The following is a 26,768-nucleotide window of genomic DNA, read 5'->3' on the forward strand; positions in this document are numbered from 1 at the left end:
GGTGTTAAAGCCGGCTCCAAGGAAAGTGATGTGAACTAAGCTATAGTATGCGGGTTCAGTTTACATTTAATGGCTGCCTGCCCACCAGCTTGTAAGGCCTTTAGGGCTACTTTACCTTATATATGATCATTATTACTACTGTTTCCTCTGATCTCTATGGTCCCCTTATTCTCCCATGCCCAGCCAAAACAACTTCTCAAAGTCAGCAGAGGAAGGCTCTACGTGTTACTCCCTCTGGGCAGATGCTTGTGCTAGCATGGAACCCCAGTGATGTCAGTAAGGCTTGGTGTGGGTGGAGGTGTAGGAATCTGTATTTCCCTCACACTTTGTAGGATTGGGGCCTAAAAACCATCCAGTTTGGAACGCTCTGCATCAAACATTAACTGAAATCCAGGAAATAACAGCTCCTCTTAGCTGTTCAAGTTTTTTTGTTGGTGGTGGTGGGAGAGTTTTTTGGCTTTTGGCTAAAATTGTCAAAAACACTTTAGTGACTCAGTGGGACTTAAGGCCCAAATCCTGAAAGCTATTTTGGTGTCTAAATCCCATGGGCAAAATACCTTTGAGCAGCTGGGCCAAGCTGCCTAAGTCAGTTATGGTATAGACACCGGTGGTTGGCCCATGCCAGCTGATTTGGGCTGAGGGGCTGTTTAATTGCTGTGTATACATTTGGGCTCCGACTGGAGCCCAGGCTCTAGGACCCTGCAAGGTGGAAGGATCCCAGAACTCAGGCTGCAAACCGAGCCTGAAAGTCTACATCACAATGCAACAGACTCTTAGCTCACATCAGCTGGCAAGGGCCAGCCTCGGGTGTCTAACTAACCGTAGTGGAGACATGACCTTGGGTGCTTTAGAAAATATCGTCTCTTTCTACTTCTTGATGTGACTCTCACGTCAAGTCCTCACTAAAAGCCGTCCCCTTTGTGTAACCAGGTGTGCAAGGAATAGACCGGATTTGAGCAGTGAGCTGGAATGCCACTTTGCCATTCGCCTGCATTTCCTCAGCTCCCTTGCCAGCCCATACTGAGTGACTTTGAAATGCTGAAAAGTGATATTCGCTTGGCCTCCTTTTTTTTTTCTCTGAGGATTCATGGCTTTTGTGGCTCTTTCTGAGCAGTTCATATTTATCAGTGGCCCATTTATTTCCTTTTGCATTGAACAGAGTCCTGGAGCTTTAAATTGTATTATCACCGGGTGACAGCCCACACTGATTCAATTTTAGGAGGAATGTAAATAAGCTTCCCTATCTTAATAGAATAAAAATTATATTACTACTTTTAACAAACAGACGAGAGGAAAAGCTTGCTTATTTATCGCAATGAAACAACACTGGGACAAGTTCTCTGCCATCCCTCCTTGTGGAGGTTTGGTGCTGTTTGAGTTAACCATTTTCATCCATTTGCATTAACTCAACTTGTGATTGCTCTGTCTTTTTTGGTGCCTGTGAGATGTAACCCATTCACAACAAGAGAAACGTACTTTCTTCTAAAAATATTTGAGGACTAAATTTTTCCTTGCTCTACTCTGCATGCAGCAATTTACATCAGTGCCAGTTGAATGTAAACCAATGTTATTCTGGGCATTTAACTAGGGATTTGCCCTCCCGATGTACCGGTGTAAAAGATGACACAATAGCATTGCTGCCAACTCTTGTGATATTATGGTGAGACGCATGGCGTTTGGTGCATTTTCTGATAGCTCCAGTTCCTGGAGTCATGTGATTATTGGAGAATTTCAGCCTGAATTTTAAAAGAAATGAATTACCAGTCCCTGTTGTTACAGATTGCACTGTCAGTAAGGTGGAAAAAGACAAGTAAAAATCCAAGTCCTCTGTGGCTGTGCCTGCCCCACAGAGTCTATCTCAGCATAGCTATGCCAGCAGAGCCCCCTAATGTAGCTCCATCTGTGCTGACAGAAGGCGTTTTTCTTCTGCAGTAGAAACACCAACTCCCTGAATGGTGTAGCTGTGTCTACACGAGGGGTTTTGTTGCATAGCTATGCCAGTGAGGGTGTGGTTTGATAATACCTCCAACTGACATAACTAGGCTGGTATAAATGTAGGTGTTGACCAAGCCTGAAAAACAGTAGTAGTAGGAGACTTTCCCCAGAAAATTAGAACTAAGGTGTAGTTCTGCAGGCTCTAATTAACCACTAATCTTAGCAGAGGCTGCTGGAAGTGGGAGGAGTCTGGGGCCTATATAAATCAGACCCATTTACTCTCCAAGGTTTGTGCTGCTGTCTCCTCTGAGACCTCAGATGGACTGAAATGGGGTGCATGAGCAGCATGGAACAAGGCACCGGAGGACAGGACAGACACTTGGAAAAGAAGGTACTAAGCCAGGGAAGATTTGGGCACAGGCTGGGTCGGCCTCCCTTTAAAGACTTGAACTTTGGGTTCCTGACAGGAGCAAAGGCCTTAATCACACTTGAGATCCATGGAGCACAGAGACCATTTAGGAGTTGGGTCCAGAAGTAAAATAGGTGTAAAACACTAGTAAAATGAACACTGATACACTTTCGTTCTGTGGCTTCCTCTTTCTCTGCCTATTTTGCTGGTGGTAGCACTTTCCTCACCCACCAGGGAATAACTTGATGACACCCATGGTTTCAGAGAAAACTTGCCCCAAGTGTACACTAAAGGCTGAGAATGCCCCTTCTCCCCCAAGCCTAAAATGTAGCGAGGCAAAAATCTCATGATGTTTTGAGACCAAATTCAGGATTTTTGAATATTTGGGGTTGGCAGTACTGATCCAAGAGAGTCAAGCTTTTAGACTGACTTGATCTGAGCTTCCCTGACAGCAGAGGACTTTGTGGGTGCATGTCGGGGCTGGGAGGAGGCGAGCTAGGGCAGCTGGGAGGGCGGAGTAGGGTGCACAGTGCTATGGCAATGCAGCTTCTGGCTGCAGTCAGTGAAATATACGGCACCTTGAAGCTTCTAACAGAGTCAGGTGCTACTTGCTGTGAGTAAGGGCATTGGGATGTGGCTCAGAGTAAGGCACTAGCTGGTGGGAGGCACATATGCTTATAGTAGACAACTAACAACTTGCTGCATGCAAATACATTAGACTGGTAGAGCCAAGCTAGCCCTTGTGTCACCTCACTGACTTACCTGGGTTTACTAGAGAGTGAATTGGCCCAATGATTAAATAACAGAGCACAAATATTTAATATAATTGACATAAAAAGGAGACACTATTATAGGTTTAATATCTCCCACTTCGAAAATAAATGTCTGTGTGTACATACGTATAGACTTTTAGATATAGTCATATATTGCTTCTGGGTATATAACATTGGCTGTTTTGGTTTGGTCTTGGTGTTTATCTGGAAAGAAACGACCACTATCCTAATGATAAAGTTCTATTCTGGTGATAAAATCTCTTAATTATGTTAGGTGGCTGTGTGAACTCAATTGCAGTAGGGGGTCTTCTAATTATATGATTAGACTGTGCCTAGATCTAATGGCTTATTTTAATTGGCTCTATGTGCATGTGATTGTATTTGCTGTTACCTCAGACTGTCTAAAAGGATGCAGCATCTGAAGGAGGTTAATTTGGGGGCTAAAATGTAAATATCGAATTAATCTTACACTTGGTTCCCTTGTTTCACCCCAGACCCTAGTTGGTGCAGACATCCCAGTCCAAATGATTACCTGGCTGTGTGCTACTACATCTTTATACTCACCTAGATCATGCTTAGAACTGGGCTACCCTGACTGGCTTTGTCCCTGAGTCACATTCATGCACAGTGGTGCAGAGAGAGGAAACTCAACCATATCTCATTATATCAGTAATGTCTTGCCTCATGCTGGTAGCTAGAGCTGGATAGAACCATTGCAATACAGCCCCCACAGGAAGAAAAAAACAGATATTCACAATACATGCATTTCTGTCATTCTTATTTGTAACCAGTAGGACTTTCTGCATTTTAATTCAGTTATTTCCTGTTACACTCAGTTGTGTAGTTATAAATCTAGAGCTAGACTACATCTGCGTTTGAGGGAGGCATGCACCTGCATTGCCTAGTGAGCTCCAGCAGTCATTCTGCCCCAGAACAATCCAGGAAAGCCCAAAGGGTGCAAGATGGGGATGTGCACTAGATGAGTTGAACTCAGGAAGCCCTGTGCAGCACACGGCAACAACATTTTTCAGCCAGCTAATTTATAAACAATGCTACATATTCCCAGGTCCCAGTAGATGATGATCTTTTCATTAACTGCTATAACCCCAACTCACAAAGCTTGGGTTCAAGCTGACTTTTTCTAAAATAAATAAAACTACATGGCTTGAACTCCCAGCCAGAGCCCTAAACTTTATTCTGCCTTTAGAAAATGAAAAGATAACTCACGGTGGTTGGTAAGACTTCTCAGGTGGGGAATCAAACCTAGGTATTCCTCATCTCTGGCAAGTGCTGGATAAAGTGTATATTTGCTTACACTCACTCTCTTTTTGGGAAGCTGTCCCTTAAATGTAGCCCCAGATTAAACTAATATTAGGTCAAACTGGTGAGTAGTTTCAAGTTGACCAAAACTGCATTTTTCAATAAAGAAAGCAATTCATCCAAAAAATTAGCTCTGCTTTCATCATAAGGGCCTAGCCTGCTCCTGCTGCCTACTTTCCATTCAGTTCAGTGCACTGTAACCTGCGGTGTACCTTGAATTACTCTAAAGCCACAGGCCTGTGATTAGAGCTAGTGAAATGCTAATGGTTTTTCTTGGGAAACATAGGAGAAAACGTTTCTAAAACGTCCTGTGAACATTTCCAGTTTATTGATGACAAAAAACAAACACACAAACAAATCTCCCCCGCCCCCAATCCTGAAACTCCAAACTGGATTTTTTTTTTTTAGTAAAATATTAATCAATTTTACCCCAAACCACAAATTGCATCCAAAAACTAAATTTCAATTTTCCAGTCTTTTGACAAACCCAGCGCATTCCAACCACAACCAAAATATTTTGGTTAAAACTTGGGTTTTGTTTTTTGGTGTGGGAAGGGAGTTTTTCAATGAAAAAATTTGCAGCAACTTTACTCTTGATGTCAGATTGGAGGTTGGGAACAGTCTTTGTTTCAGTGGGGTATGAAAGAACACCTCTGAGTGGGAGATTGGAGGCTGGCATGTATCACTGATGTCCAAATAGGTCTAAATGTTACTAATGCCTAAAGAAGAGTGTCACAAACGTAGTCTAAAAATTGTACAGTGTACTCTGTTTCAGAAGTCCTTTTTTCTTGCCTTCATGACAATGCTCAATATAACTTCAAGTTGGGACTGTTTTTCTGAAATCTATTTTTAAAATATCTTCTGGAAACGGAGGTAGAGGGAAATAGATATATATGTCTAAAATGGGATTAGCTGAGTTGCCACCAGTTAGATTAATGGCAGTACATGTGAGTGCATGGCCTGAATGGAGAAAAAGCTATTAAATTAAGTTTCTTCACCATCAAGGTTTTTCCTCTGAATGACCTTAGTTCCTGGTGAATACATATTTGTTTAAGCTATAAGAATCCAATATCCTTGAAGTTTGACATACATTTTCTATTACCCAGCTAAATACTTTCACAGTGCAACTTTTATTGTGAAGCAAAGCAAAATAGTTATCTCTAGGATCATTCATAATCATTTATCTTTTCATTACCAATATGTATTTCAGACTCCAGCACAGTTTCTCATCTGCTGCAGCTGTTCTTCTTAAGCATGGCACTCTCTAAATAATTCAGCTGTTTTCCCTGCAAAAGATGATGTGAAAAATAGAGGGTGGTGTAATTTTTTAAAAAATTAACAGTTTTAAAACGAATGTCAGGGAAAACAATTTTGTTCCTTTTTAACCTGTCATAAAATATAATCTCCAAAGCCCTATTAACTTGAAAATCCTGTGCCCATGATGTGGTGTTTTGTTTTATTTCTATTTATAATTAGATCGTGGATTTTACAGATTCACACTCTCTTTTTTCAAGTTTTTTTTCTTTTTGCCAGGGAACACTGTGCTTAGAGCAGAGGACTAGGAGTCCAGGTTTCTGGATTTCAATCTCAGCTCTGCCATGGACTTGATGTATGATGTTAGACAAATCACTTTGGACTTGTTTACATGGCGAAACTTACCAGCAGAACTGGACGACTCTAATGATAGTGCTATGGTTATACCAATATAACTCCCCAGGAGTTCTGCTGATAAATTTCCCAATAGACACAAGCTCTTTGCCTTAGTGTAAGATGGGCAGAGTACGTTTCACTGGAATACGGCAAGCTTTCATTCAGTAGGGTCTAGGTTTACGGGGAGCCTTTTCAGATGCACAATTGGCAGTTAAGTGTCTAACTCTCCTTGGATCTCCAATAGCAAGAAGGCACAAATGGCAGTTAGGCACCTTTGAACGTCTTCCCCTCCAGCTTACAAGCTGCCGTGAGTAAGGAGCAGCACGTAGTTATGCTGCCTCAGGAGCAGACAAAAGACCACATTGTGTCTTGAAATACATGACTACAAACATGGTTGCTTGATGGGCCACTTATCCCAGACTGAGTTGCTCTCCAGGACTTCAGAGGCCAGCTCAGGACTACTAAATGACAGCCTTGAGCCTTCACTGCTGAGGGGATAGGGGAGCTCAGCACATCCTGATCGTGGCATTTTGGCTGCAGACCCTAAAGCCCAGGTCAACAGACCAGGCTTCATTACAAATCCCAGGCTGCTTTCCTGAGATCCTCTTTCTCCCTCAGTGACTGCCTTATTCCCTGCCAGGCTAGCGTTCTTGCAGTCCAACCTGGAATGATATGGTGCTAGCCCCTTGAGGGTCCCTTGAATAAGTTTGAAGGGCCCGTATACCCTGTTACAAGCTATTTAGTGTGACTGCTTCCCTTCTTTAAGGGGAGATTTTCAAAAGCATGTAAGATACTTAGGCGCATGAGCGCCACTGAAAGCCAATGGGATTCATGCTTCTAAAACCCTTAAGCATTTTTTAAAACCTCCACATTAGAGATAATGAAGTTTTGAGAGGTAAAAGTTCCAGTTATTAGGCTGCGCAGGCAAAGTTCTCGCTAGTAAGGGAGCTAGCTCTTTGACTAGTGGTGTGAACTATGCCTGCATTTATACAAAGTGATTTAGGAATTGTCAGATGACTCAAGATGGGAGGGTCTGGTCTTTCAGCTAGCTGTGTTCATTGGTATCCTGAAGCTCTGACTGTCAGCTACTTAGATACCTGATGAAGCATGTAACCAGCACGAAGCAAGTGCAAAAAACACTCCTCTCCTTTTTATCAGGAAGCCTTGAAGGAAATGAAAATGGATCAGAATTGCATCCCCACCCAGACATGGAGCTCCCTACACATTGAGGTCATCTTGCCAAATCTTATGACCTTTGTTCACAAGTCTCGTGAGATTTGGTGCTTTTTCCTCAAAGTCCTAGGTGCTGGATTCATGTGAATTTGTCAAAATCTCAGATTTCACTTTTTTTTCTAACCTTCATGGCTGTGAAGAAAATATTAAGAGTAAATCCTAAAAGCTGAAACCAGAAGGCAAATAAAGAGAACCCACTATGTATTTGTCTAAAAATCTTTTTTTTTTTTAAAGCCACACTTGGCATTTTTGTGAGGCCTTTCACATGATTTTTTGAATGTTTGTGTTGACAATAAAGAAAACAATGATAGGTTTTGCAGTGTGAATAAAGTGGAAATGAAAAGCTTTCTGAGTAAGTGCCAGCTTTCCCACCTATGCTCACAAATAGTGAAGTGGGTAGAGTTTATATGAAGGAAAATGAGAAGTTACATAGGTTGGATGGTCAGGAGTTTGACATGCAGCCAGAACTGGGAAGGAGCAGAATAATTAAGTGTGTGTGTCGAATGAGATGAAGTGGAGGACTGATCTTACTGGTCAGATACACAATTGATTGTCCTGCCAGAAGTAGGGGACAGGATCAGCAATGTTAATTGTTTTTTGTATGCATCTACAATGTCCCTCATTTCCAGGCAAGTCACCCATTGAGGTCCCAAAGTTAACTCCTTTCCACATACATCTGGTGTCCTGTCACTTTTGCTGTTGACACTTCCTCATCACCAGTAACAAATTATGAAGCCGAGCAGGGTGTCAGCATAGAAAAAACCTTGAATAAATCCCTCATCCTGCAAGATGTCCTGTTGCATGTCCTAACAAATGACTGGCATTTAGCTTGTTAGTCTGAACATACTTCATTTGCATTCACTCTCACTGAGCCTCAAGCTATTCACCTCACTAGGGTTCTATGCAGGTAAACAAACAAAGTTTCAAATGCAGAATCAGGACTTTTGTGCATCTATGTTGGGGTGGGAGAGGTTTTGTCCTGAGCAAAAATTTGTATTTCAAATAAAGAAATATTTCAGGCAAAACTCAAATTTTTTCAATTTGGAAATATGGCTGCAGTACCTCAAGGGAGTTGTAGTTCAGGTGCCTAAAACTCATGTTCTTCTCTATATGGTGGGCTCCTTGGTCAAACTACATTTCCCATGATTCACTTATGGACTTCTTTATTGTAAAGGGTAGGTGGGGGCATCCTGAAATCCCTGGCAAGAGTGCATTATGGCAGATGTGGTACAGCTAGGAATCCCAGCCAACAGAGGAAAATGGAGACATGAGGCAGCTGAACTATAGCTTCCCTAGGGCACCAGGGCTGCATTTCCTTGAATGAATAAAATATTTTGTTTTGGTCTCTCAGATAAAAAAAACCGATTTCCCATGGAAAGGAGACACTTCGTAAAGTTTTGTTTCCTCTAAAACCAACATTTCCATGGAAAAACTGGACCTAAAAGCCTGACCCAATGACCATTAAAGTCAATCAGAAATTCTCCCATTTAGATCACTGGAAGAGGCTTTAAACTGGGAGTCCAAATTAGCTATAAATATGTAACTTTTTTACCCAATTGTTTGACAGCATGTATGTATGGGTATAGATAATATTAGAAATAATCCAGATCTCAAGGTTTTTTCCATTGTATTTGCTTTTTCAAATGAGAAGTTTCGTGTTACAAAGAGATAATAAAAAATGAAATGCTAACCAGAGAAGCAATTAACTTGGAGAGAGTTTTATTTAATAGATGACAAAGGAAGGCATTACCAGAGAGATTTGCAGAGGTTTACATTGCTTAAATAGTGCTAAAACTGAGACTGTAACTTCTCAATGGGGAAAAAATGCTCTGAATATCCTATTACAATTGGAAGACGGGCAAGATAAAGTGTCACACAAGAAGCTTTGCACTGACTTGCAACTTAGAGATGCAACATAAAATACTGTGGAGAACATACTAGATCCTTACTTAACATGAACATTTTTATTCTAGTGCAGTAATACCTAGAGGGCGCCTCCAGAATCAGGGCTCCTTTTTGGAGCTTGATTTAAAACAAAAAAAAGCAAGCAGATTCAGGCTGGCCAGTACATTTTATGACTTTGTGCCTTTCAGTGACTTGTTTTGGTAGAATCGAAAAAAGAAGAAAAATTCAGATGTATTGAAACCCAGGCTTGAATCCCCACTCTGAAGCAGGATCCCCTTGAATCCAGGTCTTCTTCCCCCAGAGGAGTGCTCTAACCACGAACATATAGAGCGTATTTGGGGGCAGAGCTCTTCTTCCCTGGTCAGGCTGGTCCACTTGTATCAAACACTTGAACAGTGATTGGACTGGAGAGATTCCATAGCTTGGGGGTTAGACCACTCATGGGGGAGGAAGGGGACACCCGTGGGATCCCTGCTCCAAGAAAACAACTGCAGCCTTCGCCCAGCCAACACTCCTTCTTCCACTCGACAAAGATGCACCCTGGTAGCCATGCAGTAATTACAGCACTTCTCATAAGATAAACAGGTAAGGACGTGATAGCAGAAACACAACAAGCCTATGTGCCTGAGTAGAAGCTCTTCAATAAAGCCAGGTCTACATCACAAACTGACATCTGTATATTTATGTCGCTCAGGGGTGTGAAAAATCCACATAATCTGAGCAACATAGTTATACCGACCTAATCCCTGTGTAGACAGTGCTAGGTCGCTATGATAATGGGAAGGCTTTTCCCATCGCCATAGCTACTGCCTCTCAGGGAGGTGGATTAACTATGCCGACGGAAGCAGTTCTCTTCTTGGGTGTAGTAGCATCTTCACTGAAGCACCATCGGGGCGCAGCTGCACTGGGGTAACTTTTTCAGTGTCGACCTGCCCTAGGTTAGTGTAAGTAAGTAAATGAACAGTGGCCTTAAGTCACAAGATGGAAAAAGGCTTTGTTTGTTGTTTTGTAAAAAATCACAAGTGTTGCAAAGTACTGGCAGATAACCGCAAGAAGGTGGTTTGTAGCCATTTAGAGTAATTACTTCATAGCTCCACTCTATCTCCTTCTCTACTGAGACTGGAGATCCCACACCATACTTTAGAGGTCTTCCGGAGGACTGGTGGCCTCTTCTGTTTTCACTTCTCTTTGGCTGTTGTCTGGGCAATAGCCCCATGCAGAGATCTTGGGGTTGGCTACCAGGAAAAGGCCACTGCCCCCCAAAACCTAAGGGAGAAGGAAGTAGGCTGATCATCTCCTTCACTGCACGCTTCCACTGCTTAAGGTCAGACGCACTTGATGATCCTCACTACAAGAACTAAGGGTTCCCTAGCAACCATTGGCTAGGGATTAGGAGGTATTTCGGCCAGAGGATGGCTGCTAAGAACTCCCAGTGTTCCCTAGTTAGCAGTGCTGACATAAAAAGTAAGATGTTTTCCCAGCTCCTACTTTCCTCTGGGGGCTGGGAATTTTCAGGTTGTTTCCTGCGCTCCTCTCCTGACAAGACTCTTCAGGATTCAGAAAGGCAAGTGACTCATTGGTGGCCTCCTGAAGATGACACATCTTGTCTCAGGAAGGAGAGTGAGGGCCAAGACACTGGTCCCCCAGATCCATAGGAGCTGAAAGGATAGCTAGAGAAGATGCCCTCGAGCTGGGATAGAAGTTGGGTCTGCTTTTGCTGATACAATTCAACTCAGACTTTAGGGATGGATTGCAGGGGAGAGCTCATAGGGGTGGGAATCAAAGTTTGCTGCTCCTACTTTTATGATGAGCCACAATTTTTTTTTTTTTTAAATTAGGAACCTAATGTCTGTCTCCAGCCCATGGCTAGGCTTTTAATTGAGTGAGCTGATTCTGAGAAGTGCTGAGTACCCAACAGCTCCAATGAAGTAAAGGGGGGATTCGTGAATTCTCTGGCTTATTTCACAAAGGTGTCTGCATATAGATTTTGGAGCCTAATCATAGTCTTCTTTGTTTGAGAATCTTGGCCTACTTTTCTTTTTAGTCCACTCACTTCTGCTGAGGGATGTGCAAAAAATCTGAATCGCCCACATAATCAGGCACGTAAGAAAGGAAAAGAACAATTTTATGTGGGAGTGGGGAGGGGAATCAAGGACTTTCTATGGATCCATCTAGACAGTTTACCTGGTTTGTTTCCAGGAAAACAAAAATAATCATCTTCAGACACAAATCACCATTTCACCAACCACCAGCTGCACTGCGAAATCTTTGCTTAAGCAGCTCCTACCAGCCAAGACTCCGACTACTGAGAATGGTCTGAGGGTCTTCTGGGCATTGGTAGCTACTGCAAGCCGGAACGCACACCGTGGATTTTGGCTGGGATTTTCAAAAGGACCTATGGGAATTAGGTGCTCATCTCCCATTTTCAATTTAATGGGATTTGGGCATTTAACTCCTATAAACTGCTTTGGATCACCCATCTTCAGTGACCTCAAGTGGCTGGAAACTGACAAAATGGCCTCTTGATATTTATGAAGCTGGTCCATGTGATACACTTGGACAAATCTCTGACTGAAAGTGGAAGCAGGCAGGGCAGGTAGAAAGATTTAGTAATGACCAGTGGGATCAATCTATGGCAGTTGGTAGGACTTCTCATCCATCCTGCTCTTGCCACAATCTCTCAGATTCTCTCAAGGTGCTCACAAGATGCTTATTACTCCCCAAAATATTTTCTTGCCCCAAGAAATAGCCTCCCATTTCAACAATACTCTCACACGGTGAAACCCTGATGTCAAAACAAACTTCCAAATAGACTGACAATCCTACCATAGTCACGCTTATTGGAGATTTTTGTTCCTGTTGGATTAACAGGGAATCGGAACCCTCAACTAAAGCAAGGCATTAGTTGGGTTTTTCTTCATCCTGGTATTCTAGGACTGAATACTCTTTAAAAAAAAAAAAAAAAATACTTTCCCTCCACTTGTGTGTCTGCAAAAATGCTACTTAACTTTGAAGTCATAGCAAAAGTGGCAATAAAGGAGACAAAATAAAGAAACTTGAGATGCTTCAAACTCCCTAATTCTTTTTGCCTTTCCAAAGTGACACATTCAAGCTTTCCATATGTATTTTAAGTAGAAGGAAACCTATAAAATGCTGGGGTATAGACCGAAAATCTGTCTGCATACTGAAACTTAGATTAAAATCCCTTTCAGTCAGTTTTATTCAGTGCCTGTAACTCTGAGCCAAATGTATTCTAGCAAAATGAAATGCAATTTACACATTCCACAGGTCCTTCCCCTCTGATTAGGAGCTATAGTTATTGAAAGCCTCAGGGTGCTGCTCAGAAGCACAGCAAAGTAATTCACCCAACTAAAAGCTCACCTTTATGCAGACAAAACTTATTACCATCTGGAGAAGAGATGCTGTTATGTGTAATGCATGGCTTGCACCTTATTCATCAGGGTATATCTCTGTCTGTGTGTGATAGCTAGGGGGAGTTTGCTTCATAGCATCATATATCACAAGATAACTTCCTCTGCATTCTCATTCGCAAATTGGCACTGTTCCCTTCTCTTGCGTTGAGGGTCCTGCCCTCTTGAGTTTTCACACTTTCTTGCCTGAATTCCAAAACTGTCTCCCAATATTCCCAGAGTAAGGCAGTCCAATCTTAAACACACAGTATCTAGCAGGAAAGGAGCAGAAGTGCTGATCATTAAGACCTTGACATAACTAAGATTTCCCCATTTAATATATAGGACCTATTTTTGGTTATCCTGACACATGACTTCTCCTTCCCAGTTCACCATGGCCTTCATTAGTCTGGCATTTGATGTGCCCTTGCACTCTTGGAATGATTGCCTGTGCTTTTCTGAGTGATCTGTATGGTGCAGACACATACAGACAGCCAAGCAAGAACCTTTGTGTATGTGTCTTGGATTGTAGAGTCTACAACAACTTACAGAAAGCTGACTCTTTGTCTGATGGTGTTTTGAAAGAGATACAGCCCTACAATGTGATATCACCCTGTGCTCTTCTAACTAAAGCTGTGTAGAATTCAATTCACAGGGACTCATGTCAAACTTTTTGTTTTGTTTTTTTACACTCTGACTTTTCTGCACTTGATTCTCCTGAAACCCAGCCAAATCCATCAAAGTTTCCCTGGCTTTGCACAGAAACCAAACCAAACCAAACCCTGAGTGCCACCTAGAGCATTTTGTACTCTAACCCTCCTTCAGGATGACAAGTTATCAGATCCCTGGCTTCCACTGCCCTTGAATCCTGCCTGACACACATAGGTTCTTGACTCTGCCTTTGGGAACCAGGAGGAGAGGGTTTGAGAGTGAGGTAGAGTTAAGAACCATTGAGAACTCTCAGATTATGGATGTTATATTTCTGGAGCCAGCAGAGAAGGAGAGAGAGAGACTGATGCAGAGGGAGCTGATGGACATACAGCTGTCTGCCGTGGGAGCTTTATTGTTCTGGCTGCAAAAACTGAAACTAACACAAAAGGGAGGCTTTGCACTACAAGCAGCAAACAAATCTTCAGTATGAGGTAGCGGATAATGGTCTGCAAGTAAAACTGGATTCAATGTCACTTTGAAATCTCTACAGATTTGGACATAGTCCTCCTTCTTGGCCACTGGTATGGTGGGTGTAGCCCACTCACTGTGTGAAACCAGTAAAAAGACTCTCATGGTCACTAAACGGTCCAAATCAGCTTTCACCAGAGGCTTCAGAACAAAAGGCACAACACTGGGCTTGCCATATTTCATCTGGCTACCAAACGGAACAGTGAGTTTTACTGACACATTGCTCATCTAACCGGGTTCCTTTGGAGTGTCTGTCCAGCATTTCTTGAAGATTTTGAGGTGCTTTTGTGATCCGCTTGGTCACAGTCCAATTCACCTTGAGCTTCTCAAGCCAAGATATGCCAAATGGTGGATACTTTCCATCAATCACATTCAAAGGTAAAATGAACAATTGTCCATCTAGTTGAACTTTCACCTGGAGTATCCCTTTTGGGGCTAACTTTTCTCTAAGTCTTCAAAACCTGTTGTCTCACAACGCTCCCCCACCAATATGCTGACTTGCTGTGATGCTCTGCAAAGCTCAGCAAATCCAGGAAAACAGATGTCTTCCTATCCACCAAGACCTCGACAACACTCCCCCTCCAATATGTTAAGTCCCGCAAGTCTTTCTGGGATTATTCGCTTACCCTCATGCTATCAGGCTATGACCAGAAGCAGGCTTAGAAAGCAGATTGGGCTAAACAAGATTTAAAATAGAAACACCTTGTGCCAACTCCCATGCAGAAGGTTCCTGGGTTCAATGTTCCATAGACAACCGAACCAACTATGGTATTTGTGGACATTTAATGCACAAATGGAAAATCAAGGACTCCCTGATGTGCATGTGTGGCTCCACCCAACAGACCATCATACATATCACTACTTATTGCCCAATTTATAAATATAAAGGAGGCATCACTGCAATAAATTCTGCCACTCCTGCTGTAGCCATCTAGCTTGACCAACTTCAGGTGAAATTGTTGTTGTTGCTCCACACCAGCCATACGAAAGAAGACATTGTCTTCAAAACCATGGAGGTTTCTTCCAGGGGAATTTGTGACATCTGGTGATGGGTAGATGCAGAAATCAGTGTGTTGGCAGCTCCAGTATCAAGCTCCATTCTTGTTGGAACGCACTCGATCAAGGATGCAACCCAGATGCCATCTCTGACTCCAGCTTATGATAAGTATAGGACTAGGTGTTGGTCATTGTTACTAGAGCACTTGTCTTTTCCTACACTATGAATTCCTGACTTCAACCTTTTCTTCAATCAGTCTTCATAGGTGTCATGTTGGACGTACAGTTACTTTAGGTTGCTGGTCATTGAACTGTGTGACAGATCCCGGCAATGTGTCTTTCTTCTGGCACTTCCTGCAAATGACCTGGCTTGCCCAGCAATCCTTCTCAGAGCACATTGTTTGGTCACAACAGCCACACAGACATTCCTTATATTCATGTGGTCCACTGTCTCACCCATGCAGGAGGTGAGCTTCTTGGCTCACGCTAAATTCCAGAGAATCCTTCTCTGCCATCTCCACTGCAACAACCTTCTTGAACCTAAGCACAGATACAGTCAATAGCCTCTTCTGGACTTGATCATTGCGTAATACAGGGACAAACTGGTGACTCAGAGCATCACTTAATATTTCTCCAAACTGCCAATGCTCTGACATCTTCCTTAAAGTAACAACAGACTGTGCTTCCCACTCTCCACTGATGGAACCAATATTGTTCTACTGTCATTGATGGGTAGGAGAAAAATTTTCCTGCATTGCTGCAGTAATCGCTGTGTACAAGGGAGTTCCAGGCACAGTGGTGTCACCTATTGTCTCCAGCAGTCCGTATGCCTTCGGACCCAGTACTGACAGCAAACTTGAAACACCCTACATCTCTGGAATGGTGTCGCAGGTTACAAATTGCTCACAACATATGAGGTACACTATGTATGATTCATGGTTTTCATCACCAATATTGCCCAAGTGCCATTTCTATATTCTCCTGTTGGACTTCATGCCTCCTGGCCTTTTCCACAGGGAAATTCTTTTTTGTTAAGTGCACGATCTGCGCTCGATCACCCTCTGCTGCCTGTGTGCTTATACATGCCTTTGGCTATATGTGGGCTTGTAAGACGGGCCCCTTCCCGGTCCAGTCCTGGCGGCCCTTCCACGGGCCCAGGCTCGGCGGAAGGCCACTGCGCCTTCCCAATCAATAGGGGAAAGTTAGCTTTTCAGTCTTTCGCCCCGGCCCTCCAGCAGGGCGGGCGAGCAAGGGGTCTTTCGCCCCGGCCCTCCGGCAGGGCGGGCGAGCAAGGAGCGGTGAGCTTGAGTTTAGCGGGCGGAAGAGGCTATATCCTATTTGGGGATTGGCAAGGCTCAGGGGGAGAGGATGGGGACACAGGCCCACCCAACTCCACTGCGTCCCAGCCCAGGGCCCTAGCAGTGGCACGGCTGTTGCCACTCAGTCGGCGGGGCTCCTGCCACAACACGCCGACGGGGCGTTACCCCTATCACAGCCACGCCTCTGGCTGCCCCTGGGCTCCTTCCTCCCCAGGTTCCCCTGTACCTGTGTCGTTGGGTTCCTCTGGGTCATCGGGGTACACCGCCCGGGATAGGCCGGTCAGTCCCTCAGCATCCACAGGGGGTAGGTTGGGAAGCTCCTCAGCGAGGGGCAGCTCCTCCAGATCACAGGGCTGGGGGTACGGTGCAGCCTCCGGCAACTCCTCCAGGTCGGATCCTGCCTCCAGGGGTTGGGCGTCTGGCAGCTCCTCCAGGTCCGGACTGGCTTCTGGGCAGAACTCCCAGCTCTCCGGGTCAAGGGGCTCGTCCCAGCCGCAGCGGGCCTGAGGCTGGGTCCAGCGCTTCGGACCTGTAGGCCTCGGCCAGTCCAGGGGGCCCAGAGGCCCAACCCAGGCCTTAGAGGCGGGTCGCCGGGGCCGCAAGGCCGGGAGAGGATTACCTGCGGCAGTAGTCTAGCGTGGTTCAGCCCCTTGCCACAGCCAGCAAGGCACCACATCTGTCTCCACCAGCTGCCTTCTGCCTTCTGAGCTGCAGGGCCCGCTTTTTAGAGCTGCCGCCTTCCCTAAGGCTCCGCCCCCCTGCTGCCGGGTTGGCTGTCCGGCAGGACCTATCGGGGCCCAGCTGCCTGGTTGCCGGGCAGACTGGGCTGCCGGCGAGTCTAGCGTCTGATTGGGTGCCTGTGGCCCTTCCACGGGCCCAGGCTCAGAGGAAGGCCACTGCGCCTTCCTACAGGGCTCCTTCTGCTGCATATAGACCCTGAGTGCAGACTAAGCTGTTCTCTCTGACTGCTTGTACAAGAACAGTCAAGATGTCTGCTTGCTTCCCCTTCACTGCTTGGTTTGAACAGCTCTGGCCGTAACTGCAGAACTCTTATCCTGTGTTCTGTCTTCTTTGCTTGCTTCCCTCTCTTTGGCTAGCCGGCTCACACTGTTGCAGGAGCCCGCTGCATGCTGGATTGGCTTTATTGTTCTGGCTGCAAAACCGAAACTACCCTGAAAGTGTGGTTTTAGCGCCGGTGATGGGACAGTGCTCAAATAAGCAATGGGACAGGACAGCACGGTGCGGGGCAAGGGGGCATGGGGAAGTCATGAGGGCCACATTCATCCTATGCTGGTACAGAGCTATTCACAGATTGAGAAGCCACCTGGGACTCTTGTTATGGGGTTGCCAGCGGCCACATCAGACTGCTGCCCTAACTTGACTGCAGCCTGCCCCCTATGGAGAATATCTGAGGCACAAGAACATCTTGGCCATACCTCCTCTTGACCAACACCCTCTGCTCTGAGCACTCCTGGGGGGCGGGAGAGCGGCACGTGTAGGGGTTGCAAAGCCAGCAGGGGTCTGAACTTGTAGGGAAGGTGCCCCACCTTGGGGATATTCCCCAGAGGGAGCTTATGGCTGCTTTGGTGAGTAACTGCAGGGCACAGATGGGATAAGAAGACCCTCAAATATGTCCAGTTGAGGCTGTCTCTGGAAGCAGCTGTAGAACATCCAGGGAGCTACGAGGGGCTGGCTTTCCTGTGGAGAACGGGCAGCAGTGGTCAGAGCATGAGGGTGAGGGATGAGTAGCTATACGCAGACAGGAAAGGATTACTATCATTGTCAGGAGGAGGAGCCCGGTAGAAACAGATGGACCGAGACAGAGATGGGTACACATCATGGAGATGAGAGAGCGCATGTGAACTCAGGAGAGTCGCAGATTTTTAAAGCCAGAAGGGACCATTGATTAATCTAATCTGACCTTCTGAATAACACAGACCAGATAATTCCAACATTTTTCCCCTGTACTGAGCTGCACAGATATGGAAAGGAAGGAACAACTAAACTAATGGCAGGAAATGGGAATGCAGAAAGGCACAGAAACAACTGGACAACAAGGGGTTAAGAAAGCTCATTATCTGTCACTAGAGGGGTGAAGCTGACACACCTGGGAGCTGGCAGCAAACCTTTCAGGGCTGCCATGTCTCTAGCCTCCACCACCTAGTTCTGCAGATAAATACAGGCTGAGCCACTTGAGACTTGAGTGCTGTTCAGTGAATAGCGCTTAATTCCCTCCCTCCCCTCCGCTTAATCACCTCCATCCACAGCTACACATGCAGAGGAGCCAAGAGAGAACTCTTCAGAAGCCCCTAACAGAACTGCCCTGCAGGTGCAGTGATAAGGATTAATCTCCAACTTTTTTAACCAATTTGCTGCTCGTGGTGGGAAAACATGCATGGAGAGAGTAAGGTCAGCTCTCCTGCTCTTTTACCTAGGGGATTAGAGTAGATATTAAATGGAGCTGGTGGGAAATATAAGTGTGCATAAAACTGGAAAAACATTGCCGGGGTAAAAGAAGGTTGTTCTGACATTTCACAGTGGTTTGTCATTGAATGCCTTCGAGGAAGCAGTCCAATTTATAATGCAAGATTATGCAGGGTCTTTAAGGCCTTTCTAATCAAAATTTAAGCAGAAAGTAATTTTCGGAATGCTCCAACAGGATTTCAGATTGCCTTATGCAGGCATGTGGTGTCAACTAAGTCAAGACAACTGCTGTGCTGAATCTAGCTAGTCGACTTAATTTGCTGTGTTGATTTCTAGACCTGTGTTGAATATTATTTCTCTTTCTCTAAATTTAGGTGCAAGAAAACCCCCATATATTTGCTCATATTAACGTCAGGATTGGTTAGCGAAAAAAATCTGCGTTATAAAAATCAATTGAATGTAAGCAGGAAAAGCTAGATGTAAATGTCCAAAACATCTCCTATCACTTAAAAGGCTGGGTTTTAAAATGGAAAAGTAGAAAATTTCAAGTTAAATTCTAGAAGTCCATCTGTGAAAACAAATTGGAAAGTAGGATTTTCAAACAGTTTAAAGGAGTTAGGAGTACAAGTCTGATTGAAAGTATGTAATTTATAAAGGTGCTGTTTTACATAGCCTCACAAGCTGTGTGGTGTATGGTCGGATGGTTTGTTTTGTCTTACCTTGGCAGCAAGCTTCTTTGCAGGGAGTTATTAAAAATGGCAGAGCTTGCCCTCTTCCGTAGTCTAACTAGAATCAGTTCTTGGGGCAGGGTTGCTCTCCGGGAATTGGGCACTGGTGTTTAACTGAGATTTCTGAAAGGGGATTGTCTGTATGTTTGTGACCCCCTCTATTCTAGCAGTGGCATCAATAACAGATTACACTAGGAATATATCAATATATTTGGGTTTATGTACTGCAACTATCACCGTAGTCCCTAAAGTACAACCAAACTGAGAAATTACAGGGCTTGAGGTGGTAACAACTAGGTGAAATTCTCTGGCCTATGCTATGCAGAAGGTGTTCATAATCTGTGGATTTGACACTTTTATAATGTAGCAGATAAAAGGTGGCAAACATTCTTCATATTCCTTTTCCTGCAGCTTCCAGAGAAGGTTTCATAGGAAATCTATGATGAAAAGATCACTCTTGCATTGCATTCTGGAGGTGCTAAAATCTGTAATCCATTTAATGTCTCAAGAAAGGGGGACTCCTTTGGTCTGGGCCTGACCCCCAAAAGGCCCATTCTTCTGACTTTGTGATTTTGTGAAGACACTAAACTCCTTTTCCCTGCAGAAGCATGGCTATCATGGCAGACCTGGGTCATGGAGAGAAGGGTAATCGCTGGAATATCTGGGGCACACCACATGAAGGACCTTGCAGATTGAGATCGGCAGTTGCATCCAACCGTGTGTGTAGCACCAAGGTAGTGTGTTTTCTATTCCCGTCTTGCTTGCAATGTGGGCTGCCTCAGGCTGGAAGTCTGGAGATGCAGCTGGGGTATTCAGTGTCTGCCCAAAGTACAGTTACACCATGGTAACTGAGCCTGTACCAGACCAATTCATAGGTAACCGTGGCCAGGTCTCTCCCTGACAAGAAAGACCACAAGAATGGCATTTTTGGCTCCCACAGCCATCTAGCACTCCAGGAGCAGGGAAGAATCCATAAAGGCCCCATGCTAGATGCTGCCTGAACCATCAGTGGGGTGCGGGGGAAGAGGAAGCAGCCATTTACGGTGAGGTTATAGTTTTGGCCAGTTGTGCAAAACCTTTCCTTTCACCCACAGATGTCACCTGAGCCTTTTCTGATTTTGGTTCTAGTCAGTTGTCCGTCCTGCAGGTACTCTCATTGGCCATTAAAGAGCTCAGTCATGAGGGCTCTACGATGGATGTTAAAGAGCTGGGTGTCTTCTGATTTCTCTTCGTTTTGGAGCCCACAGCTGCTTCTAGATATGAAAGATAATTTAGCCTCCAGGTCCATTCAATCCTTGGCTCAACTGGAGTTGCACCATATGCACACTGGGGTATGAGAGTGCAGAATCGGACTGAATTTGGCTGTCATCCCCTGTGTCTGTCAACCTCTGTCCCCGCCCTTCATGGAAATGCTATGACAAAAATAATGAGCGTCAAACTGCCCTTAAGGTTAAAAAGGTGTCTAAAAATGTTGACTGACATCCAAGCAGACACTGCATTTTGAATTGTCTAGATAGCATCCTGTGTGTTAAAGGACTGTACATTAGACACAAGACAGGTACGGTTCTGTAAATTGCAGGCAGCTTGTCCACCCTCTCTTCATTGAATTTCCTGACTTTTTCCAGTATGCCTCCTAATCTTCATGTGATTTAAGTGCACAACTTTGTAGATTTTCATATTTTTAATCTCTTGTGGAAGGTTGTGCAAGGTATTTTTTTTTATTTGATAGATTAGAGCATCTTTTCTTGAAGCCAATTGATTCCTCAGGCAAATTGTTTTTTGTTTTTTTTTAAAGTAATGTAGTGTATGTAATGAATGGAAAAGTTTTTTGTTTTTTTTTTTTTTAATCTGCTGGTGAAGAACTTTTTTTTTTTAAAGGAAGTTGGAGAAACAGGGCTTGAATGGAATAATAGATGGGCTCTGCTGTCACATGGGAACTCTTATAGGGGAAATCTGGTGGCTTCAGAAATCCAGAGGGCAAATGATACACCCCCCACCGCACAAGAATGAATTGTGTGGGGAACTCTATAAATAGATTTGATTTAACCTTATTGGCATAGCATATGTGTAACATGGCAATGATATTAAAGGCTTTAATTGGCTTTTGAGGTAGGATAGGGTGCAGAGCTGTATTGCTTCAGCAGTAATTGGCTGTGGGACAGTGAAGTCAGTGTGGGAAAGTCACTGTGAAATCGAGCATTGCACAGGCCATGCAGCTGCAGAAGAACAAGCTGGAGTCTACTCCTGCTCAGTGGTCCTTCCACAAGACTGCTAAACAAATTCTCGTTGCATCATCTCATTTCCAGGTGCAGGCACGTGAGGTAGAACAGAGCTTTCCTCACAAGCCCAAGACTAAGTTAACAGCCTGACTGTTTAGGGAAAAGAGTCACTTGTAAATCGGAGCAAATTTGGAAGACATCGATACATAAGCCAAAAATATGGCAATCCATGACTGCATTTCATTTAGAGGGTTTAAAAGAGGAGCCAATGAGGTTTGTCCTGCTAAATCTTTCAGGCACTTCTGAAAATCCTCTCCAAAGTGGGTTTCCCAAGAGGAAGCTGAGATAAAACACATCTAATTTGTGGTTTCAACTGATGGTAGGATGGCCCTAAATGATTAGAGCAAGCTGCTACGTGTGCAAAAGTCAGGATTGTATTTTGCTTTCAAATGTAAGGGTGTTGGGCACTGTTTTTTGGTACAATGCAGGGACTTCTGAAGCATGGAGGTGGAGCAGGAAGAGAAGGAAGATCCTTATTAAAAACAAACACCCCTCACATAGTCAGATGTTTAGATGCTACAGCAATAACTGCCATTCAAATACCGGTTGGAGCTGGTCGGAAACTTTCAGACGGAATTTTTTTTTTTTTGCCATTAGAAAATGCTGCTTCCTTGAAAACAAAACATTTGATGGAAACATGTCACTTTTGCTGAATCTTCCAACACAAGATTTGTTGTGTGGACTGCTCTGGGGCCAGGAACCCTTCCTGACCCTGGGGCCAGCCAGCATCCCGACTGCCTGATTCTCCAACAGCAACGGTGAAATTGACAATCATGTCAATTTTAGTCAGCCATTGCCCTGGGGGCCTGGGGAGCATATTTTCATCTTGGAAACAGCATGTTTCCAAGGCCACTTTTGAAAATGTGGTGTTATGTGACTTGTAAGAATAGAGGCGCTGTCAGAACTGTGATTGGAACTCAGGTATTATTTATTCATAGTAGACCAGTCCTTGCAATTTCCCCCATGCATCTCTGCCTGCATCATCTCATTTCTAGTCTCCAGCTCCTTATTCCAGCCTCAAACCTGGCCTTGATTAGTTTGATCAGCAAATGTTTTACATTGATCCAGTCAGGCAATTCTCAGCTATGAAATGCTGTGTTTTGAAATTCTCACCTTCAGGTTATTCAGTCACAACAAACAGCTTTCCAGATGTTAGTTTTTTTGGGGAGGGAAGGTCTTGTATATTAAGAATCAATGTGAAAATGTTACACTTCCAGCCTGCGCATAATTCCTCACCTGTTGAGATGAGAATAATCTACCACATGTTGTTTTCAACAGATTTTTGCAGAAGTCCCTATGGGAAATGAGCTCATCTCTGAAAATTAAAACACAGACAGCTTGCTGGATGGCTTCAACTTTCTAGGGTGGTTTTGTTTGTTTGTTTCCCCTCCTGCCCCACCTTCCCCTGCCAAATGATATAGCCTTGGAGGGTCTGTCTACATTGCAATAAAACACTTGTGGCTGGTGTGCATCGGCTGACTGGCTCAGGCTACAGGGCTATAAAACTGCAGTGTAGACATTCTGGCTCAGCCGGAGCCTGGACTCTGGGACACTGTGAGGGGGCCCCAGAACCCAAGTGCCAGCACAAGCCCAATGTCTACACTGCAATGTCTACACTGCAGTTCAATAGCCCTGCAGTCTGAGCCCCGTGAGCCCAAGTCAGTTGATAAGCATACCAGCCCTGGGTGTTTTCACTGCAGTGTGGACATACTCTAAGTGTTACTTAGATTCATTTTGAACTTTGTTTCAGAAGTCGTCCAGTTCCTAATCTGAAATGCCAACTAGGTTTTCTGACATGTGCATATGCTGGAGGGAAGCTGGGTCAAATTTTGTGTGAACCTGCATCAATTTGTGGTTGTGATGAAAACCCCGTGAACGCTAGTGGTTGCATGCAACTGTAAGTTCGATACAGCTTTATTTCTAGAAAGTGCTGTATTTATATACAGCAGCAGTTCTCAATCTTCTTCACGCTGCCACACACTGACAAGACGTTACAACAAAAGTAAACAATTTTAAAGCCACTTCACCAATGCCTGACATTCCTTAAATAGATTCATTTGCCTCTGCCCTTTGGACATACCCTCGAGCTTCATTCAGTTTCTAGGACATCAAACAAATCACCATAGGCTCTCTGGAAGGGGTTTAGAAGGAATAATAGTTCCTAATATGCATATAGATTTGATCTTGCAACAGAACTCCCTGAAAAGCCCTAAACTTGTATTTTATGCCCCATAAAAATTCCTGTGATTCTTGCCTTATTCCTTATCTTCTTCTCCAGTTACTCTCTCTATGATATAAGACTAGTGTGTAATGGTACTTTGTACTGCGAACATGATTTAATGCAAGTGATTGTGAATTAGCAGAGCTGAGCCTTTAACTCCATATCTAAATACCCCCAAATCTTGTAGGGTAAAAAACCCAAGTCTGGATTTGATCCCACATCCTGATATCGAGATTGGCCCTTATCTGAATAATGAGAACAAACTAAAACCCTAAATCCTAGTGTCTCTTACAAAAACGATTTGGATCAGATTTGTAGCTAAGGGCCATCTCTAGCAGCAAGTTTTCTCTGAATCCATTGATGCCATTACCACAAGTTTCCCAACCCCATTTTGTCTATGATTGCATCAAAATTAGCCTTCTGATAAAGTACACTATAAACTTTAATTGGATTTCACCACGCTTGCCCTTCTTTCACAAACAGGATGAGAATCTAATGGCTTTTTATGGGTAATGTAATTACCTGCTTTTATTTATTTTGTAAATTAATTTAAAAAGTTTGAACACAATCAAAGAAAGGACAGAGTGAAAACAGAACTCATGCATCCACTATGCGTGTCCTAAGTGCTTCAGACCGAAGACAAATGAACCTAGAAAATCAACTGATTGCAATGAACTTCCTGGCTGATGACAAATGGAAGACTGAGGGCTGATGTGAGAAGAGACCCAGTGGTAAATGGAAGGTGAATCCGATCTATGCGTTTTGGGAGTAAGAATGGGTTGCTGTCTCCTGGGAAGGAGTAATCAAAAGATTAAAATATGATTCTGTTCAGTGGCTTATCTAAACAGGCTGAAGTATTTCAGGTGATCTAGACTTAGGGGCAATTCAAGTGGAAGGTGGTCAAAAAAATACTTTACATTCCTCTCCATTGTTTTGAAAGAATTGCCAAACAGGGTCAAAGGAGTGGCCCATCCAGCCCAGTATCCTACCTCGGACAGTAGCCAGTACTCTGTGCTTCTGAAGAACATGCAAGAAAGTTCATAGTGGGCAACATCGGAGTAACCTGCCTGAGTTCTTACTATCATAAGGAGTATTGGCTCATTCCCTGAAGCATGAGGGTTTATATTCACATACATGTCTAAATCCTCCACCCACCACTGCTTCGATCTGATTCTGGGGGATTCTAGCGCAATTGGAGCTACTGAGAGAACCCTTTGGGGGCACCCACCATTGTGCCTAGCTGCCTATGGTCCCAGGGATTTTCCACCAGCAGGCAGTGCCAGAATGCAATGGCACTCCAGTCATGTCTCTTTAGTTCATGACCAGCCAGGTGCATTCCCTGCTATCTGATCACGTATGCTGCTAGGTTTTGGTTTGTTTTTTTTACCACCAACCTGGTGGTGATCAACATAAGCATATGTTTGAGATCCAGTGCTGTGCTGTTAATTGGAGATGCAATCTTGAGTGTCAGGAAGCAATTGGAGGACAGACAGGAAAGGGCACCATGCACCATACTGTTCAGAGGAATTGCTATTTTTTAAATAGTTGACATTCCACTGCTGCTTAATGGTCTTGCTTCCTGAACAAATCGTGACACGAACCAGGAGCCTAATCACATGGCCGGTCTAGAATAATCACCCCAGTCATAGAAACACTGTCTGCCTTATACCGGTTGGAGTTCTGTGATTTGCAGTGTTTTCTCATTTTAATTTTTTTCTGTATCCAACCTCAGGGTTCCTCCTGTGGACGAAACAGACCTACTGCCTTTGTGGATGCTACAGAAAGAGAGCCACTCTTTTGGCTGCTGTTTAAATCTTTCCCCATGGATTTGGGAATGGATTGTTGGAGCACTGCACAGTTGTTCTGAACAAAAATTCAGTCAACAAACTCTCCGCTGGTGCATAGTAGTTTGATGTTTCCCCATTTAGGAGCCTTCCCTTTGTACTAGTCCCAGCTGAAGCTGTAGTTACAGAGGGAGGCAGTTGTGTGTGTATCTGATCTGATGAAGAGTAACAGGAGGATATGAAGGGAAGAACGGAGACAGTTTTCAAAGCCTTGCTGCCTCTCTTTGCTAATCTCTGAATTGCATTCAGGTCAAGTCGGCACATCCCTTACCATTATCCACCTGCAGCTCTCTTTCAAAAGCTTTTGGGAACAGAGTGTGGTGATGAGCTTTCACGAGAGCACTACAAGCACAAAGGAGGGCTCATTACATGCACTTTCTTGCTATTTACAGCCGGGGGCGCGTAGGCAGGTAGCTGTGCAAACCTGGTCACAGCCTCTCTCTTCTGAGCTGAAAAAAGCAAATATTCACTGCTGAGAGAGGTGCTGGTGGGAGGCAGGGTTTTAACCTCAGACACACGTTCTGTTAGCCAGGGTGACAATTTTCACTTCTGCATACATTTTTTTCAATAGAGAGTTGAGATGTGGAGGTCCCATTGTAGGATGTGCAGAGCTGGACAGTAGAAACCATACTTATCAAAAGGCTGTCACAAGAAATGCCCATGGCTGTCAAAGCGACTCAGAAGAAACCAGCTGAGGAAAATTAAACATGATTTCATTCCCGTAGCCCATAACTGACCTAGCCTACAGTGCACCAGTAGGCTGAGTTTACATAAAGGGGTAAGAATTAGGCCCATATAGTGAAAGATATTTAGGCACCTAATTCCTATTGATTTCAGTGGGAATTAGGCACTATAGTAGGGTATGCATGCCCTTTAGCCCTCCTGCTGTGTTAGGATGGCATTGCATGTACTCCCTGCCTCAGTTTCCATTCACAGGGGAGCCAATAATTCCACTTCAGGCATGCCTGATTCAATGATACCCTTATTAAGGCTTATTATATCTTCAAAAGAGGGGTCAGAACAGAATTCCACATAGACACAAGGTACTTCTGGCTCTCAGGGTTCCTCTGAACCCTGCCCTCTATGCTCTGTTCCCAGTCCCCTCAGGGTTCTCTCTCTGTCTGTAAGTCTCTCCTCATGGCT

At 44.2% G+C, this 26,768-nt stretch overlaps 1 long non-coding RNA gene across 2 annotated transcripts; it reads left to right on the plus strand.

Annotated features, from left to right (window-relative positions):
- Positions 1 to 2,247: 2,247 nt before the first annotated feature.
- Positions 2,248 to 25,838, plus strand: LOC137159148 (uncharacterized). Of its 2 annotated transcripts, none has more exons than XR_010921550.1 (3): positions 2,248 to 2,326; positions 19,886 to 20,015; positions 25,514 to 25,838. It is a non-coding gene; the product is annotated as an uncharacterized lncRNA (long non-coding RNA). The 2 variants fall into 2 exon arrangements; XR_010921549.1 differs by lacking the exon at positions 2,248 to 2,326 and adding an exon at positions 18,343 to 18,458.
- The last annotated feature ends 930 nt before the right edge of the window (positions 25,839 to 26,768 follow it).

Source organism: Emydura macquarii, unplaced genomic scaffold (assembly GCF_026122565.2).
Source record: "Emydura macquarii macquarii isolate MOO-44397 ecotype Brisbane River unplaced genomic scaffold, CSIRO-AGI_Emac_v2 contig_1790, whole genome shotgun sequence".
Classification (NCBI taxonomy): domain Eukaryota; kingdom Metazoa; phylum Chordata; order Testudines; family Chelidae; genus Emydura; species Emydura macquarii.